We start from the raw sequence: 17,201 nt of genomic DNA, 5'->3' as shown, positions 1-17,201 counted from the left end.
ATTTCCCTTAATGTGTTCATTTACCACGTAAAATATTATTATAATCAATTTCATGCCCCTCCGGCTGTGCGCGCGGCCTTTTTACAAGCTTTTTTTTAATGGGGATCTAACTGGGAGGTATACGCGGAGCTGTTCTTATTATCGATTATGCAAGATCAGAATTTAAGCAGCAACCTGAGAAAATCTCTTCTTATTTATACGCTATAAATTTTTTAATTACCGGCATAAAATACTTCCATAAATACATCACGGGAGTTAAGGCTCTTTTAAAGTTCCCGTCACGAGAACTTCGACGTCACATTTATCAAAAAATTCTGTGAAAACTTTCATAAACTCTTCATAATTCTCATGTCTTTCACAAACTAGTAGAATTCTGGCGAACAATCATCCACCAGAACTCTATAATCGTCTGTCAGTTTACCAAAGTCTCCGCAACAAGAATCAACATCATCGTATTTCCGTTCAATTGATCGGGACAATCCTTTGGACACGCAAAGTGGTGATAGCCGAGGCGCAAAATCCTTCGTGCAACGTTCGCATGATGAAAGCGAGGGTATTTCGGGGGGAAGATCGCGTTTAAATCTTACACTCGATAGCACCACGATCCAAGCATTATCTGGAGTCGCATCCATGATACTTGGGGCCCAGCGTCGATATTGTCGTTGGAATATATGGGTTTCCAGGTCAGTACGCCCGGACAGGAAGTACGCGCAATAAAGGGAATAGTTGGTGGCGGTGGCTGCGCCCTGGATTCGCGGACGGGATCACGGCTGGTATCGTGACGGAATCGATAATCGTCACGCAAATGAACCCTCCCCGAATTTGCAGACGTGGCGAAAATCATCGGTCGAGGGCTGCGCGAAATGCGAGAACTCGTCTGGAAGTCGCTCCGCCAAGCGAGTCGTCGTCTCCTTCGCGATGTCGAGCGTCCCGAATGGTGGACGTCGACGATATTGGACGCAGCTGAAAGCTGGATCCTGGTGCGAGACGAATCTCAAATTCCGGATACACTGGAATATTCGTGCGTCATCGTTACGTCGATGCAGCGTCGAGAAATTCGAATTTGAATGGAATTCAAATGGGACGAACGCTCGAATAAATCGGTCATTCGAAATATCACGTAAAACGTAGTTTCGAGATTTTCTTTTTTTCTCGCTCTCATAAATTGGATTCAGAACAATATTTTTGATACTTAGAAGTAGCAATCAAAGTAATATTGTATCAAAGTAACAATAGAGTAAAGCACATTTCAAACATCAAACTATTGTTAAAATTGTTTAAGCGTTCTGCATATATCATCGTCCAAGATCGGATGAAAAAAGTGAAAGATCCGGTTAAGACTTGTAAAGCTATGAGCGGAAGCGTTGTCTGGATTAAAGTTTAGTAGTAGCACTCGCTGCACGGTAGAATGCATTTCGAAATAAATTATTGAAGCTAACGTGAATGGACGGAATCGACTTATTGTTAATTACGAGGACTTGTTCTGTATGCTAGCTTTCGTAGCGAAACTCGAAATCTCACAGAATGCGCCCGGGAACGTAAACTACGAGACGCAGCCAGCACTTTGTACTCGCGCCTTACATATCGTTGACCCAGTATCAAGTTGCACTAACTCCGTTGGATGCGAGTTAGATGAAATTTACGAGAAATCGCGGAAAACTTTAAGCTGCGAATGATTAATAACGCCGTTCTGCCGGCGCCGCCCCCGCGGAAACTCCCACGGGAACGTAATCCGCATGAGCCATGACCGTTCCCGTATATTTTATGGTTCTTGTGATATAACGACGGTGAGTAAACCACATTGATTCATATTAATACGGCTAGCTCCGCTTAATTACGAAAAGGACCACCGAACTCTGTTCGGAATATCATCGGAACATCAGCACTGCAATTGGTGAGTTGACGGAATATTTTTCTATGAAGAATAAACGGACGATGCGATGGAAATGTTTTCAAATGTTCACGTGCAGAAATGTTATTGTAATTTAATTCCGCGAGTGCAACTTTCTTCGAATATCTTCGGAGGAAATTTTCATTTCAGGATTTTAATCGATAAAATTTGAAAAGCTCGTGATGACAAATATACATCCGCCGCGGAGCTTAATTATAAAGTTTAAAAATAAAGATATTTAATATCTTTTAACGAAAAAAGAGATGCAGGAGATTACAGGTCGTGAGCAAATATTCAACAGGGAAAATCGATCGGGGGTACGTCAAAGTCTCTGTAACTGCGAGACGATGCGAAGATTGCGCTGTGTAGCTCGTACATTGTATCCGATACTGAAATATTTGCATTCGAAGCGCAGCAAGGAGCAAATATTTATGGTGCACATTATCGTGCTTAATGACACAACGTACTATTTTCGTTCATTTTTTTCTTCTTTCCTCTAGCATCTAGCGCAAGAAGTCGAGATATTATTTCTGCTCCTGATTTATATCTCGAGTCAATCAGCTTAGACTATTATTAAAACGACTAATGGAATTCGCAGTCCCACAGCGAGGCGGGATCTCGCGATGAAATCTTGTTACCGGCGAGACTGGGACTGTTTCTTTATATTTAAAATGAGATATTGATTTTGGTTTGTGCATAAGAGTGCGCGCGGGGGAGGTCGCTGGCGCGTTGGAAGCTTGAAGTTTCCAGCAATCGCGGAAATCACGTGGAATATGGATTCTGTTCCTAGGCGCCGCAAGCGGAATAATTTCCGACTTCGTCGACGTGATGGGAATTGAATCGTGAGAAAAATAAAGCCGGAGACGGAGAAAAAGGGCGTAAAAGGGATAACAACTCTTCCATCGAGTTCGCGAAGTCGCCAAATGTAGTTTCGTGTCGATCTCGATTTCCCGCTCGCTCGCGCGGAGTATCGTTTGCGTGAACGAAATGAAAAGGCACCGGTCACGTAAAACTCTCAAAAGCAATTGCGTATTTATTCGCTCCCCGTCGCGCATTAGTGCTGTTTCATTCGGCGTGTTTTGCAAATGATTTCATACAGTTTAATCTGTCTATTCACTTTGTTTCCGCGGTTTCGCCGCAAAAGCAGAAAGGGCAGAATATAAATTTCCTGATATTATTTTAATCTGTAAAATATTCATTATGGAATTTATGGAATTTTCGCTAAAATATTTTCATTTAACAGATGCGGTTAAACGTGGCCAAGTATTTAAACATTTTAACCGTTGCGTATTATTTAATTTCCATAAACTGTTTTACTTGATAGCAGTAGATAAATTTTAAAAAATCGTCAATCGTACTTTGTGGTTATTATTGTTAGTAAACGTTACTTTATACATTAACGTTTAAAATATCTTTCACAGACTTTTTCGTTAAATGGTCACTTTTGAATATAAACTTTATGTTATTTACTATACACGTATATTGGACACGTGCAATTTCAAAAGTAAAAGAATAATTTAAACCTTTTACAGGCGTTTAAAATTGTTATTATATGTTGCATATCTATATGAAGCTCGAATTTATGTGTAACTCGCATGGTGGCACATATCGGTAACATTTTGCATCCAGAAGTGTAACAAGTTACTTTCCTGCACGGAGGAGCAGTCACGCGCCAGCTCGAAGCCCTGGAGAATTTTATGTCGATGTTGCAGTTAGTTTCCCACCCATGATTCTTTCAGTTTCGAGTTGGTACATGTGCTCATATTATTCCCCCGGAGGAAAATAAATCTACAGCGCACGGTCACCTGATACTGTCGGTGTCAGCGAGTACGTCAATCTTCAACGAGAACGGATGGAAAGATATTGATGAAACTCGATCACGATCGTTTTGCAAATTATTTTTAAATTCTGAATCGTAATTTATTACGTTAGTATTAATTATCCTCCAAATTATTTGAGTTATACGTAATAAATCAATTATTTATTACGTATTACATATATATTTTCATCCAAGAATCCAAATAATCAGAAAGAAAAGATTACATCGATATAAAGCCAGACAAAAATGAAAAAATAACAGAAAATCCAATTTTTATCCAGATGTTAAATAAAGGTTTTAGCTTCTAGAATATCAAATTTCAAAAAACACGCCGCGTTGCGTTGTATTAATGTCTTCCCAGTTTGAATATTCAATAAACGAAGTTTCGAATTTCCATATTTATTTAATAACAGCTTTTCATTGTTTGCAAATCCGTCGTTCTGTAACATGTATCATATCTTTGAAACATTCGATGCAAATGATGAACAGTCACGCGACAGCAAAGCCATTTATCATTCTATTATGCTGTCAAAAAAGAGGGGAAAAAAATGTTCATCGTATTTCGCATAAATCACGGCGGAGAGCCGATGTAAACTGTGTGGATTAAAAATTCCGGATACGCCGGAACAGTATTTCTCCTCGCTGTCAGTTCTCTCGTCCAGGTGAGCGACTCAATCTCTACGTTTGCGCGCGCGTGTGTGTGCAAGTTAGTGATCGGTCCTTCAAATATTCGATTGATGCACACGAGGGAAGGTGTCGCGTCTCGCTACGAAATTAATCCCAGCTCGTTGCAGCGGGAGGAGAGCGGGGCCGGAGGGCTTTTATGGCTTTTCGATATCGAACGACCGACCACCTGCGTGTGATTCCGCCTGCATTCGCCTGCGCGGATTATTTAGCCGTTGCGCGCGATGAAACACGCACTCGCCTGTATTGACATGGGATTACACGGGTGCATCCCTCTCGTAGCCCTCTCGTATCGCTGCGGCTGCAATTCCCACTTTTTTCCCCCCCGCGCATAATATGCAATAAGAAATACGTTCGAATATGTTTGAGAAAGATCGGGCTGCGCCTAGGAAGGCCAATTTGTATCAATATTTGCTGTATTCCCAGCGATATTTGCAACTTCGGCTTTGTAGTAAAATAAAACAAGAAAAAGAGAGAGAGAGAGAGAGAGGATGCATTTCGTAACGACTGGGGAACCCGGTCCTTTTAATAATAGATTTTTCAAGAAAAACTGAAAGAAGTTGTTCCAATGACGAAGTGAAGTAAATAGATCGATAGGAATCCACTTAAACTTCGGCTCAGCGGCGGGAGCTTAACGTAAATTTTATTTGTCTAGATGTTTAACATTAGCAAAGCCAAGACTTGCCATAGTCTGACGGTCTTCTGTTACAAGAATATCGACTTTAAGTTGGAATCCACAGTTGGAAAATAATTTTGAAGCATCTGATATATAAGAGATTCGAGTTACATCCATGAGCTAAAATTTACAATTAAATTTACAACGAGCAGATACTCATTTCCAATCGTTAAGATCAGATATCCACGCTTTATTCGAAGCATCTTGAGGTATCTCGAGGTATCTTGAGCAAGCTCATAGTCGCATCACGGCCTCGCCTCTGCTTCAAAATCGATCTACAGCCGAGATCGGGATACAGCGGAGGCACGCAAGTGCATTATTGCGCTCGTTCGTTACCGGGATGCAACGAAGCGAGGGCGCGTCATCTCCACCCCTCATACTCGCTGTCGTTCGCGTTATGTCGGCGTGCTTTCCTGGGCGACGCCGACGGTTTGTTTACGCGACGGGGAAATTCGCGATGTTAGGAAGTTTTTACTGCCGCGTCACGGTACGACGATGATGCACTTACTTCGTAAGTGCAGTTAGTCGCCGGAGACTAATCGCTTGTCCGCTCGTGTCGGTGAACCTTTTAACGTGGTGCGAGCACGCCCGCGAAAATCTATGTTCGTGATACGTGACCGGTTTCGCGAGAAGACACTCGAGTAAACCCATCCTTTGCTCGACCGCGCTAAACCGCGCGACATTTCTCGCTGAAAGGGGTCGATCTTACATCCGGGAACGGCAGATGCAAGGTCGGCAGTTTCGTACCTTGGAAATTGTCAAGAGAGAAGCTCGTCAGCTAAATTTGTACTGGTTAACTGGTTCCTCGCTTGTCCGTAGCATTTTTATCGGAACATCGTATTTAACGTTGACGATATAATTTCTAATGCAAATTCGTGTCCAGCATGGGATTATTCCAACTGAAGTTGCCCCAGCTGGGTCAAACCGGATCGTCCAAAGTTAATCTGGGACGGTGTGTACGCTGTATAGGGTAATCTTGTTAGAGTTGGAGCGAAGTCTAGTTAGATCATACCTCGAGACAAGTCGCTCGTGGTATACTCGTCACGTAGAGAAATCTGGGAGCAATTGACTGCATCTTTATTTTCCCGATTGCATAAAGACATTCATCGTATGAAATACGGTCATTCACACTTTTCGACATTCTCTGGATAAAGTATCAATCGAACAAGACAATAAAATCGAATATTATGTAACTTTTACCACAATAAAAATAGAATATCTGTTTAATAAAATTGATGAAAAGAAAGAGAGAGAGAGAGAAAGAGAGAAAGAATTTATTTATTTCATTATACATTTCATTTTATTTTCATCTTTCGATAAATTCGCTATTTTTTGCAGCCTGTTAATGAAAAGTGCGAGTTGTTCCTCGCCTGACGCTACGTTGCATCTGGTATACTTGTATCCAACTACCGCGTAATGCAATGCAAAATGCATTTGCGATGTTCGCAATATCCAAGTACATGGACGATATAAATTGCATCGGATACTCTCGTCGCTGATCGATAAATCCAACTACGCGTGCTGTATGCGCACGTTGTTTAATCGATCTTTATATAACGTTACTCATTAAACCTATTTGACGATTATTGTTAACCAGGTCTGTACATGTAAATCGAAGCAAATCAGATTTTAACGTGATACTTTATCAGCCATTATTTAAATAACAAAATTCGAATCGCTGGAATGGAACGGATATATCTTTTTTAACATTTTCTCTCTTAATGCGAACTATAATGGTCATCCGTAAAATAATCTGTGAATATTACAGTCGTCATTCGTAAAATATCCTATAGATGTAGACTAAATATAAGTTAAAGTAAATATTCTTCCTATGTAAATTCACACTTTATTTTAAGCTTTAAGAAAGTTATATCTTTAACATAATGATATTAAAAAGTGGAGTAAAATGATTCTGATTGCTAAACTGCGTATAACATTAACGGTCTACATTTCCGTGTTCCATAATCACTATACATCCAACACTGTCATAGCGAAAACGTTATCGCTGTGTCGCATCAACGCATCACGTCCCTGTAATTTTACGGAACACGGATGCAAAATGTACCAAATCGCTGTAAACTGTTACTCTCCCCATTTTCTCGCCGGTTAACGCTTAATGCCTGAACTCGAAAAATCTCACAGCAATTGCGCGCGTAACGAGAACGTGTTACAGGCTGCGCGACAGCCGGATCTACGGGCTCGGGACTGCATTTTCATAAATTCAGAAGCTATTGCACACGAAGGGAACATGCGAGGTGGATCGATGCGCTCGTGCCGTTGCGCATTATGTACTTTTGGATGGATACTCTGTTGCACTAAGTGATCCCATTAAAACGCGCGCGTTTATCGTCGCGTCACCCGATCACGTCCATTACTGTTGGCTCAACATCGAGCGGCGAGTCCTAGGTAGTATATTTTATTTTGTAAACTATCCATTAAAGTCGCCTTTCGATGGTCTCTGAGTCTGACGTTAATTGATAATAATGCGCCGTAGCACCGTTCGACAATATCGAATTACTATCAGCGGTTGCCTGCCAATCAATATCCTAAACTGACGGGCAATAGATTACCGTGGGATAAAGAGAGGCGCGCTTTTATTTTGCCACGTCTCGTTTCGGATTAGCCGCCGTGATTCTCTCGTTTCTGAACCGTTTGCGCAATTTATTAGCCGTTTTTCCTTAATGAAATTTTCATAAATGTCGCCGGTTTTTACGGGCTCTCGATTAAAAATGGTTCTGTATTTTAATTGCTAATTCGTTTGGTCGCGATATGTAACTAGATTTATAATACAATGTATACAATTTATAAAAACGCTCTTATTATAAACGTGATTAAAACTTAAAATGAAATAATAATTTATAAATAGTAATTATTCTTTTACATATAAAATGTATCGCGAATATAATATATACTTTTTAAATTATATTTGATAATTTATGATGGATAGTGTATGTTCTCCTTGAATACTTTCCATTATAAAACAATTGCTAAATAATAAAATGACATAATATGCTGTAATAAATTTCGCGCGCGTATTATACATCAATATCTTCACCACTGACGCACACGAATGTGCTTTCGGTCAGAAAATAATGGAATGGCAACTCCAAAGTGCTCGGTTCTTATTTTCAAGAGCGTTGAAGCAGTGCTCGACGGCTAACTGGATCCTTTTAGGATACGTTAAAAAATGCTCCTCTTTAACGGAGATTTACGGAATGCGATAAGGCCAGCTCGAGTAGGTGAGAAAACGAGGTCCGTACGTACAAGCGGAAGATACCCGGAATTTCGGGAGCGTCCCTTGTGTTTGCTGGCGCGGCGGAGCGTAAATTATTCGTCAAGTGAATCCTCTGCCTATCTCACACGCGGCGTGGGATGTGCATCAGTAGCGCGAATTAAATTGCGTCCTCGGTACATATACGTATAGGTGCATAATGTAAATTGGATTCGGCGATTCCGCCGTCACGCCGTTCACTCGACGAGCTCGACGAAAAACTGTCACGTCTCGGGAATTTCTCAAACGGACGGCCGTCCCGATCCTCGTGAATATTTATGAAGCAGGAAATCTCAGGAGAGACACACTGAGAGACAGAGACAAAGACAGACAGAGAGAGAAAGAGGGGGAGGGAGGGAAGGAGAGGGGAAGAGGGGGAGAGAGAGAGAGAGAGAGAGAGAATACTCAGTTCCATCCCTCACACTGGCGGTGTAAGAATCGTTCGATTTTTTGTAATGCGGTCGTCGCATTAGAATGCAAATATCGGCGGAATGGACGGAATGGAACCTTATGATTTAATGAGAACAACTGTTACTAACACGCGACTCGGTGTATCTGCTTTAAATTGCGCGGAGAAAAATCTCGCCCCAGAGGTGGTACGGTACGGTTAATGAAGAAAGTGTTTTACATGTGGACAAATAATTCTTTAAAAATGTAACTCGCGTTAAAAATATGCAGTATTTGTTGCGAGTACTCACTCGTTGTGCAGCTACGACGTTCTTGAGGTTTCCTGATTTTCACGGAAATTCCATCGGTGATCTCAACTCCCTCCGAGAATTGTTATTATTATTATTATATCCGAAGGCACTTAGAACTTTTGCACTCTGCACCACTTATCACGCGGAACGTAATTAATATTTTTGCCGTTTGTGCGTATAATCGAGCACTGCGCACAAATCAAATCGCATTATTAATAATACGTAATAACGCGGCGCCGTATTAATAATATGTAATTATCGCATTACGATATATTGTTAAAGTATTAATGCGATTGAAATATTACTCATGCATTGGAGCACGCGGTGATTATAATTCGCTGCCATCTGCGCTACTACGTCGAAATGTGCGCGAGAATAATAAGATATTTAAAGGGAAGCGTCAAGAAACACAAAAACCGTACGCATGTTCCTTCGTTCGTGTGTCTCGTTCGCCATGTTGTACGCGCGTGACTTCGTCTCACCTTCCGCTACCTTCACACTGCTTCGCGCCCGGCTCGGATCACGTCGCGGGACGAGCGCTCCATTCTTTTCGCATCGTTTCTCCATCGCACGCGCATCGCTCGTGTAAAACGAGTGTCGAAAGTACCGCAATGAGCGACGGGCGATTATCATGAAGCGTTAATTGACGTTGGCGAGCGTAATTAATGGTCGCGATATTCGCGATCGATCCGTATCGTTCCGCTTCGAGTCGAGTATCGCAACATTTGCGGACATTACGCGCCTGTTCGAGTCACGTAGCGCGCGATTGAGCATCGGAAGTATCGAGAGTATATATGTTCGAACGGCGTTAATTGCCCTGCGTAATTACCGATGGCAATAATGGTTAGCCGCCTTGAGTCGTTCGCATTCTCGGAATCAGATTCGCGGCAAAGATGGCGGACACTACGCAGCGGTCCGCGCTACTACGTTAATCAATGTGCGCGAGAATAAGATAAGATATTTCTGAAAATTCCCAAGAACACTTAAAAATCGGGTATACATACGCGCGTTTCTTCGTTCGTGCCGTACCGCGTACTCGTCACCCCACCTTCAGTGCCGCGCCCGCCGATCCGTCGCACGCCCCGCTGTCGCATCCTCGTGTAACGAGTGTCGAAAGTAGCATGAGCGACGGCGATTATAATAATTGACGTTGGCGAGCGTAATTAATGGTCGCGATATTCGCGATCGATCCGTATCGTTCCGCTTCGAGTCGAGTATCGCAACATTTGCGGACATTACGCGCCTGTTCGAGTCACGTAGCGCGCGATTGAGCATCGGAAGTATCGAGAGTATATATGTTCGAACGGCGTTAATTGCCCTGCGTAATTACCGATGGCAATAATGGTTAGCCGCCTTGAGTCGTTCGCATTCTCGGAATCAGATTCGCGGCAAAGATGGCGGACCTACGCAGCGGTCCGCGCTACTACGTTAATCAATGTGCGCGAGAATAAGATAAGATATTTCTGAAAATTCCCAAGAACACTTAAAAATCGGGTATAGATACGCGCGTTTCTTCGTTCGTCTCGTTTGCCGTTTACGCGCGTAACTTCGTTTCACCTTCCACTACCTTCAGAGTGCTTCGCGCCCGGCTCGGATCACGTCGCGGGACGAGCGCTCCGTGCTTGTCGCATCGTTTCTCCATCGCACGCGCATCGCTCGTGTAAAACATAGACATAATAAGAATAGACCGAGCGTGAAGCGCAAAACGTGAAGCACAGCTAGAAAAGGACGGAAAGTAGGTGGAGGATCTCTTTCTCTCTCTGTTCGCGTCTTCCCCACTCTTCTTTCCTTAGAGAGAGAAAGCAATCCTTCGCCTGCTTTCTCTCTTTTTCTACCTGTGATTCACTGCCAAGTTGAGAACACGCTCGGTCTATTCTTACTATGTCTATGGTGTAAAACGAGTATCGCAAGTACCGCAATGAGCGACGGGCGATTATCATGAAGCGTAATTGACGTTGGTAAGCGTAGTTAATGGCACTGTCGCGATATTCGCGATCGGCCCGTGTCGTTTCGTTTCGAGCCGAGTGTCGCAACACTGAGACGCGTATTTTCGGACATTACGCGCCTGTTCGAGTCACGTAGCGCGCGATTGAGCATCGGAAGTATCGAGAGTATATATGTTCGAACGGCGTTAATTCCCTGCGTAATTACCGATGGCAATAATGGTTAGCCGCCTTGAGTCGTTCGCATTCCCGGAATCGGATTCGCGGCAAAGATGGCGGACACTACGTTGCGTAGCGGCCCGCGCGAAGTTTGATGACCTGAAGTTGGCGTTACGGCGTGCACGTTACGCGGCTAACCTCACGGCGCGGGCGCTCGAAAGGAGCAATGGAGAACGGTCGTGCGTTAAGCGTTACGCGTTACGAATTTTTAAAATCGAATTACGCGCTGCGAGACGCATTATGTGCATGAGTGTTCGGGAGTGTTCGGGAATGCCGGGAGTGCCGTATAAAGTGCGTGCGATCGGAATGAGTGTTTTTTTTTTTCGATGAATTCGATAATCAGTGCGAGTGAGCATCTCTTTAGTGAGGCGGAAGGGGGGGGGGAGGAGGAGGAGGAGGAGGAGGGGTGGCTGACGAGAAGGCGGCGGCAACGATCCAGCTGGTGAGTAAACTGAATTGTTGTATTTGCATGATTAACCGTTCGTTTTTTATCCGGCTCGTGATAATGGAACGAGCCATCGCGCTCCGCGCTGCTGGTTAACCTACAAGTCGAAACGTCGATCTCTGACGCGCAGTGTTAATTTACGATTCAAATGCATATAGGCAACGTTGAACGTTGATGATAGATTGATAGGATTAATGAATAAATGAGTAAACTAACGAGCCCTTTTGTATAAAGTGCATTTAAAAAGATAAAATAAACGCACTGAGGGAAATCCTAACGAACGAACGTTTCTGATCAAACATTTTCTAAAATTTGGCTTCTTTTTGAAAGATTAAACACAGTGGGAAGTTGTAAATTTATAATAATCATGTTACGATTGTTATAAATTTACGGGAATTTGTGTTTAATATATTTATATATATGGTAAATAAATTTTCATTACAATAAACGATATGATAATAAGTAATATGAGATGCTGTTGACTTTACCTCATTTCTGGCTAATTGTTCCAATAATAATATATTAAATAACAAGAAATATGTGTATAAACACGCGCGTAATGAAACGTTACGGCTCATCATTCTACTTGCGTAATTTATCAAAAATAATTGATATTTATCTCACGTCAATTTCGCGATACAGACACGACTTTGTGGAAGTTAATAGCTTCACGTCATCCGGAAAAGACCGCCTGCTTTCCGTCGCGCTTTTGTACGATGCCGTTTTACCGTTCCCGTGCATCTCGTCATCGTCCTGTGAACGACGTTACAAATCTGCTTAGCGAGAAAACGGAGCGTGGCACAGAATTACGTAATTTGCGCACGGCAGAAGCTGCTTCCTTTACCTCATAGGGCCATTATAAACTCGAGATAAGTTGGAACGGTTAACATGTTTAAGCAGTCGCGATATTTACAACATGGTGGAGTTGACCGTGTATCGGATGTTTCGTTGATGCCAGAGATCTATAACGCTCCCGACGCAGCTTCAATTTTCGTGGAACACGCGGTCGAGCGATAACCCGTGAAATAAACGGATGCGTGTCGCCACGCTTTCCTGCAACTTGAAATTAATTAACAAACGTGATGACAGATCCGAATTGTAATTAGAGACTAACGCTTCCCTGTGAAAACATTTAAGCAAATTCTGAAGGATGTTATTTGATACGGTTGAAATATTCGGAAGACATTTCGAAAATATAACTGTGATGGTTGGATTAAAAATAAAATATATCTTTTTAAAAATAATATGTATTTTTTCGTACGATGTATGTCTACGATAATGTAGACTTTTAATTTGAAAATGTGAACGATTTTAAATCAAGAAATGTACGTTTTCCTGTTTTTCATAATTTTATAAGTGGAAAGAGGGTAGGAAAATCTAATTTGTAAATTAACATGTCTCGTCCGAAACACGAGCGACACTCGTTAATTGGACAAATAAAACTTGCAAACAGAGGACCACACTAGCGTTTAACGTGTAACGCAAAGTGCGACATCAGTTTGCGCAACTAGTAGCTGCATGTTTATGAAAAATGTTTAATAATCATAAATTTGATGTTGTATCAGAAATAAGATAATTCTGTTATTACTAAATTAAATCATTAGATATAATAATGAGGATACAGGGAGCATAATTGTTATTTATTTCTAAAACTTTCAAATTTACGCAAAAAATTCCAGAAACCTTAATTTTCAAACAAATTTTTCATGTGAGTGAGTAAAAATTTCATCAAAGGAACTTACGGCTATTGAAAGGTTATATTCTATATACCTACAGTATATTCAAAGAGAATATAAATAAAAAATAGATACCTATCGATGAAATTGTTAAAAATACAATACTTTCGAGTTTGAAACTATTCGAATTAGACGCATTTAATTTGCTGCAGAAACCATCCGCACATTATTAATGAAAGCGCATGTGTGTCATTTGATAATTTAATATCCACGTATTCTGTAACCGCGGATTGTTGGCGTTTGTTTCCGCTAATCTGGCGGTGAATCGTAATCCGTGCGGCAGCAATAAAGATAGCGTATTCACAGCTTCCTATAACATGGCGGTCAGAGCGAAGGCGGATAGTGGACACGGAGGATCAGGTTTCGCTAATATCTCCCCACGGTCGCGAATGTGGCTCATTGTCAGCGACATTTTTTCCGGCGCGATTTAATCAGCGACACGGAGCAAGCGCGGCGCAGCGAAGAATAATGCAATTTATTAAATGGAACCCGCGACGGGATTTCGTCAAAGCCGAAGCATCACGAGGTCAGACACGCGACGCGTTCCCGAGCGTTTCATGATTTCTCCGCTCGTCGGCCGCAGATTCTCCATCGGTTGCTTTTCTTTCTGTTCTCTTATTTTTTTTTAAGTTCCCGTCGAGCAAACGAATGCGCCGCGAATTATCAGCGGTAGCGCTAATCGTCGCGTCCCTCTCGTTTATCTCGGCAGGAGGAGAAAACCGAGGAAAGCATGCTTCTGTCGCGCGGCTGCCGCTCTATGCCGGGCGACCCGGGAAATTTGCGCGCGTGTCGTTTAATCGAACGCCATGTAGCGTGGATACAGAGCAGAACACAGAAGGAAGAGAAAGAAAGAGACATATACCGAGACGAAAGGAGAGAGAGAGAGAAACAGCAAGGAAAAACGCAAAAAAATGCCGGAGAACTCGAGCGCCATTAAGTCGGATAAGCGAGCAGCCGATATCGATTGCGTTCCTCCCCCGATCTGCCCGGAAAAGGCTGACTGCATTTATTGCGGGATGCACTTCAGACGCTGAAAGTACCAACGTGCGTACGGAGCCGGTATCAAATGCGAGAGATGTGCAGAAGCCGCGCGAAACGAAACGCTGCAGTGATTCTCTCTCCTCTCTCTCTCTCTTCCTTTATTTTCCTCTTCCCTTCCCGCCGTTCTCTCTCTTTGCCGCCAAATGCATTTTGCCACGCATAGAGCGCGGTTCGCGATGCAGCGACTTAATGGTGCTCGTCCAATTACCGTTATTAATTGTCATTGTGATATATACCGCATACAACGTGCGTACAACGGTTGCTATTACCGTCTGACTGCGTTCGCGGTGCCTGCTATTCACGGGCCGATGGTAACTCGGTCTGCTTATTGGCGAGAGAGCACTCGCCGATGGTTTAGAAAATTGCGTTTCCATGTTATGTCGATCGCGAAAATAATCCGCCTGACCTCGCGGAAAAGCGCGCGAGTGGAGGAAATACGCCGCGGCGATATAAGGATGCATTCAATACTGAGGTTTATTAATGAAAGCGAGTAATTGAGCGATTTACTCCGACCCTCTTCCTTCTTTCTTTCTCCCTATTCTCGATGGTTCTTTCGATATTAATTATCACCATGATAAGGTTCCGAATTATAAACTCGTCACGGAGCGCAAGAAAGATCCGTGATCGATTAATTGTCAAATGTAACCTCGCTTGGAGATTTTATCATTTTCGGTGAGCTCGACGAAGCTTTTAAATTATTGTTATTCATAATGCTAGTTACGCGAAACAAACATTCATTTTACATTAATTTAAACATTCATTTGTACGCGTAGTTTTGGTGGCCAAATGAATCTCATATGTAGCCAAATCCGTGTACATGTAGCACAAGTAAATCCCATGGCGCGGGATAACGGGGTAACTTAATATGCATTACGTAGCATACGCGCGATTTTTCTAACATGGTGTAACGCGTGTAAATAAAAGTGTCGAGGCCCGTAGAAACATAATGTTTTTTTTTTTATAAAGATTGGATTATCAGAATGGTCCTAGATACGTCATGGAATATTAGCGAGAATTCCTGTTGACGCGACTAGCGGGGAAATTTCGCAGAGTGACCGTGAGACATAGTTAATCGTGCGGAGTTTCATCTAGCGCAAACTAGTTTTCATCTAAAACTGCTCGGTGACGCGCCTGTATTTTACTTTCATACATAGGATGAAATATTCTTGCATCTCGTATAAATCTCATAACGTAATCTCGTATAAATCTCGTTTTGAGAAAAACATAACTGAATTAGGGAGAACTTTAAATTTCCGAAATTTTAAGAGCTTTTATCCTAATCCTCTCTCTTTCTCTTGTTTTCTAAAAAATTAATGTAAGATAATTTTAATATCGTTATCACTTAAGCAGTTATATACATTATCAACAAAGTAATATAAAAAAATAAGATTAAAACTATATGCATAATTTTATTGCTACAATCTTGTGTTGCTACATTAGTTTGATTTGAAGCATTTCCAGAAATGTTGTACTTTTGCTCTAACGGAATTCCTTCAATTGACGTCGAGTCTTGATTCATTCACGTTATTACGGTAATTACACGAATAAGTTGCAACTAAGGTAACACGTCGTGTTGCGAAGCCGTCAGCAAGTTAGCGTTGAAATTCAATAATACTCGGATATAGCAAGTAGTTACTGATATTATTAATGAAATGCTGAAGGAGCTTAACTCAGGGCTAACGAAATTCAGCCGTTGCTGTGTGAGCAACGCCGATGTGTTTTCGAACGTGTATATTTCGCTGTCATATGAGGAATTACGCGATCATTGCACAATAAATGATACGATATCAATACTCGTGTGTCATTCCGCGTTGATGAATATATTCATTTTTCATTACTTCTGGAATAAACGTTTACTTGCTGCACGTTACTGCCAATTTACTTTTCGTGTCGTGGCATTTAACGTTTTATTGGGATACCTGGATATACGATTTTCGCGGAACATTTATTTAATTAATTACATTTACCTCGTAAATGTAATTAATTAAAGTTTTCAAAACGTCTGCCGCACATTTGCAATCAAAAGCCGAACAATCAAATGGTAAACGGCATAACAATAGCACGGTACTTTGCCGTTCTTACAATTCATTATCGTCGAACTCGGGAAAACATTTGTTTGAGAAGCATTGAAAACATTTTCAATAATGTTATTGCTCCATCTGAAATTGAACGATAAATCAGCGAGAAAACGTTTCGTCTCCGCGAGCTTATGAAAAATTCATTTTTCGCTGACATGGAGAACCGAATCGCGGGAATGTTGACAAGGTACCTGTGCGTTTTATCTTTATTAAAACCGACGCTACATACAAATCGTGCATTAGACGCAAAGTTTTATGATCATCGGCCTGATCTGGGATGCTCCGATCGATATTGTAATAAAGACCGGAATCTCATTTTAGTGAAGTTCATAAAATTGATTAAATTCAGAGCTTCCAGCAGGATTGAGACGTCATTTCTGATACATCGCAAGCGTAGGAAAATAATGGATTTCCGGATAAATTAATGCAAACATTTTCCCCTGATGGTCTCAAAAAATCAGCTCTCCTGCATTATACCAAGCGTTGAAATCGTGCTAAATTGTTAATCAGATTTACATTAACCCAATTGCTTCAGAAAAATACATTCACGGCATATTTTTTCTAAAATTCAAGCATTTAATTACATTTTAATAAATTAATAATTAATTACATTTTAATAATTAAATTTTAATAAAAACATGTATGTATTATATCAATCATGAGTCTCATTTTATCAATGCTTGTTATATCAATATCGAAT

The 17,201-nt window shown here is 41.6% G+C and overlaps 1 protein-coding gene across 2 annotated transcripts in view; it reads right to left on the bottom strand.

Moving 5' to 3' along the window:
• LOC105285306 (neural-cadherin) overlaps positions 1-17,201 on the bottom strand; it is a 148,187-nt gene that overhangs the window by 85,762 nt on the left and 45,224 nt on the right. The window contains exon 1 of one of the 2 annotated variants that reach the window (XM_026973627.1): positions 9,040-9,532. The exons of the other annotated variant lie outside the window; for it this stretch is intronic. The gene's annotated coding sequence lies outside the window, so the exon portion shown is untranslated. Of the gene's footprint in view, positions 1-9,039; positions 9,533-17,201 lie in introns of those variants that run through there. 2 annotated transcript variants of the gene reach the window in all.

Source organism: Ooceraea biroi, chromosome 11 (genome assembly GCF_003672135.1).
Source record: "Ooceraea biroi isolate clonal line C1 chromosome 11, Obir_v5.4, whole genome shotgun sequence".
Classification (NCBI taxonomy): domain Eukaryota; kingdom Metazoa; phylum Arthropoda; class Insecta; order Hymenoptera; family Formicidae; genus Ooceraea; species Ooceraea biroi.
The sequence above is the reverse complement of the archived record's forward strand: the minus strand, read 5'-3'. Positions and strand labels throughout refer to the sequence as shown.